The following is a 3,701-nucleotide window of genomic DNA, read 5'->3' as shown; positions in this document are numbered from 1 at the left end:
CACAAAGCCCGATTCACAGGGAGCGCCCCCAGCTGCAGCCTATATAGAGGGGCGGATGTCGGGGCTGTGCTTGCGGCCACGCCTCCAATTGAGACACCGGGGAGAGGGGTGGGGGAGCGAGGGTTTTGCAGCCACTAAAAAGAGGGGGGAGGTATGTTCCTTTCAGCACCCTAAGTAAACGCACTGCAGGGAATGAACCCCCTCCTTCCCCCGGGAAACCAGCCTCCCCTCTCCCAGGCGTTTTCCTCCAAGCAAGATCTTTAATTAACAAAAATACCAAATCTGTAATGTGCCTGGGTTGGGCTTTTTAATTATGGAGCTAGGATTAGTTGCTTGATGCAAATGGATATAAAATAGTAAAAATAGCCAAGCCGAAGGCAAAGCAGATCTATTGGATGCAAATAGGTGGCCAAGGAAAATGAGCCATGGATTGAATAGATCTTCAGGTCTCTTTGGGGGTCTAATGATATTTCTAGTGTTGCATTGAAACTGTACTCAAACCCAAGCTCTTGTTCATTTCTTCGCTGTTCGAGTCTTCTCTTGGGCAGTGGGGGAGTTGGTGGGTGGTTGTTAATAAAGTGAATATGTCACCTCCCCATAAGCAATATTTAAGGTGCCCTGATCCTTCACATATGACTGATCTATGCTGCCTGCACACCGAAGGCCTAGTCCTGATCTGAGGGCTTGTCTGCATCAGAAAGTTGCAGCGCTGGTGAGGGAGTTACAGCGCTGCAACTTTGAAGGTGTACACATCTGCAGGGCATCACCAGCGCTGCAACTCCCTGTTTGCAGCGCTGGCCGTACTCCCGTTTTGTCTCGGGTTTAGAGGATCCAATGTAGACACTTACCAGCGCTTTTCTTGACCTCCGTGGAAGGAGGAAGCCTCTGGTAATCAAGCTGGTCTCCTTTCCCGGTTTGCTCTCTCGTTCCCGGAACCCCGAGCAAGCAGGTCTCCTTCCCTGCGGTTTGCTGGGTGGCTCCGGGAACGCGAGAGCAAACCGCGGCGAAGCTGGTCTCCTTTCCCGGTTTGCTCTCTCGTTCCCGGAACCCTGAGCAAGCAGGTCTCCTTCCCTGCGGTTTGCTGGGTGGCTCCGGGAACGCGAGAGCAAACCGCGGCGAAGCTGGTCTCCTTTCCCGGTTTGCTCTCTCGTTCCCGGAACCCCGAGCAAGCAGGTCTCCTTCCCTGCGGTTTGCTGGGTGGCTCCGGGAACGCGAGAGCAAACCGCGGTGAAGCTGGTCTCCTTTCCCGGTTTGCTCTCTCGTTCCCGGAACCCCGAGCAAGCAGGTCTCCTTCCCTGCGGTTTGCTGGGTGGCTCCGGGAACGCGAGAGCAAACCGCGGCGAAGCTGGTCTCCTTTCCCGGTTTGCTCTCTCGTTCCCGGAACCCCGAGCAAGCAGGTCTCCTTCCCTGCGGTTTGCTGGGTGGCTCCGGGAACGCGAGAGCAAACCGCGGCGAAGCTGGTCTCCTTTCCCGGTTTGCTCTCGCGTTCCCGGAACCCCCCTTGAAGCCGCCCAACAGCGCTGCAGTGTGGCCACATCTAACACCACTTGCAGCGCTGGTTGCTGTAAGTGTGGCCACTCTGCAGCGCTGGCCCTATACAGCTGTACTAATACAGCTGTAACAACCAGCGCTGCAAAATTTTAGATGTAGACATGGCCTCACTTACACCAACTTTAAACCAGGGCCGTTCCAGTGGTTCACTGGAATTTCTGTAGGTTCTGTGCCCAGCATAATTCAGCACTCTATTTTCCACCAGTGCCTGGGCTCTGGGGATGCTGATGTTTGCCATTACTTCAAGAGAGATTTCTGAGGTCAATAGCTTGGAGAAAAATAAATACTACTCTGCCCAAGGGTGAAGTTTCACTGGGATACCACACATCCAAACAAAAACTATCAGCCTCAAAGAGTTTCAGCTTGTGGAGTTACCTTGAATTTTTCCATTAGGCATGGAGGGTCTGAGTTGCCTCTCTTGCCTTTGGGTTTGGCCCACAGAACCAAGCATCTTCCCAGACCAGCTTGGATCTTGGAGGCTGCACCAGATGCCAGCGGCTCTACACCAGCTCTGAACTCCCCTGTTTTGCCAATCCAAGTGCCACATATTCTCTGGGATCCTTCCAGGGAGGTCCATGCTAAAAGCAGGCAAAACTTCCCTTTCCATACGTACAGGCTCCCATCTGCATCCTGAAGTGGAGGCAACCAGGGGGCCTTGGGAGAGTCATCAGAAGCCAGACTTCCCCAAATCTGAATGAACATTTCCAGGGAATGGGGGAAATTGAGTGGGAGGGTGTTGTGACTTTTCTGGCATCAGGAGTCCCTTGCTAGAATCCCCTGAGTTTTCTGATGGCTCAGTGGCACCTCAAAGCCCTCCTCCCTCCATTAATAAATGTTATAGCTCCACCCAGGGCATTCTGCTCATCACACCCTAGATCTAACCTAGGTGTGATTATGGACATAATCCTCCAAACGCTCGCTCAGGCCAATAGTCCCACTTATCTACCTTTGCCCCCCAACCCAAGCTATGCATCCTCACCTGTGTTTCCGGGGGCTGATGCTCAGATATACTAAAGGCCCTTTGTGCTGCTCTGGCAATGTAAAAGGACCACAAAATGGGCATAAATGGCCCCTGAGAACACTTCTTGTGCAAGGAGACTTCCTGGCTGGTATGGAGCTGGCATAAGGACTCTTCCCTGGCTCTGTTCCTAGCCCCTGGGGTGGGGCATGTCCAGGATGCACTGCACTATGGCTGTCCTCTGTTTCCCAGGCCCTGGAGGGGACCTTAAGGCTGTTCTAGCATACGGGGGTGAGATGAGCAGACACTATGTGGCCTCAGGATAAAAGAGGTGCAAAGGTTGCCTAAAGCCACCTAACCACAGATCCTGCCAGTCAGTGTGGTGACCCCAGTGGGTTCTGTTGGGGCAGGATGGTGCCAACTTACTAGTTATGCCAGATTTACCCTCCAAGTATCTCCAAACAGAGATTGGCCCAAAATATAGATATATTTTTAATTTGGGTTAAAATAAGTATTCTGAATCCATTAAAAAACTCCACCCACTGAGTAATAGCCAGTTTCATTTTATTTAGTGAACGCTCTCCCCCCCCTTGTCTTGAAGTGGTAAATGTCTACATATCTTCTCACCAGTCTGTTGTTTCTCACTGTCATTTGGACCCAATGCTGGTCTATCAGTACAGGTTTAGGCCCTTAGCTGTTGGGAGCTGAGTTCTGAATGGCTCAGCTCAGCATGGACCGCTGGCTCCTCGTGGAGTGCAGCAAAGCAAGGCCTTGCAGGCCACAGACTAGTGTGGCTCGGTGTTAAAACTGAAAGCGACAGTGTCCAGTTAAAAATCATGGGCCAGACCATCTCTTCTGCCCTTTGATGATGAGAGAGGAGAACCCATTCCTTTGGCCCAAACAATGGCGGAGGCCCCTCTCCCTGACACTGAGAAAATCACCATGTGCGTGTTGGCCCAGACCCTCCAAGGTACTTAGGCTCCTAACTTCCATTGATTTCAGGCAAAGTTAGGAGCTTATATACCTTTAAGAATCGGGGCTTCTGTGACTTGGGAGGCAGGGGAGTGCATAGTAGGTGGGAAGAGATCTGGGCCAAGGAAAAGCTGCTCATTATCCTCCTCTAAACCTGCCAGAATCTGGTACGGACTCCTGCTCTGTGCTCTCAACCCCCTTGGCACAGGCAAGGAACCAA

This window comes from Gopherus evgoodei, chromosome 10 (genome assembly GCF_007399415.2).
Source record: "Gopherus evgoodei ecotype Sinaloan lineage chromosome 10, rGopEvg1_v1.p, whole genome shotgun sequence".
NCBI classification, from domain to species: domain Eukaryota; kingdom Metazoa; phylum Chordata; order Testudines; family Testudinidae; genus Gopherus; species Gopherus evgoodei.
This window is presented reverse-complemented; position numbering follows the sequence as displayed.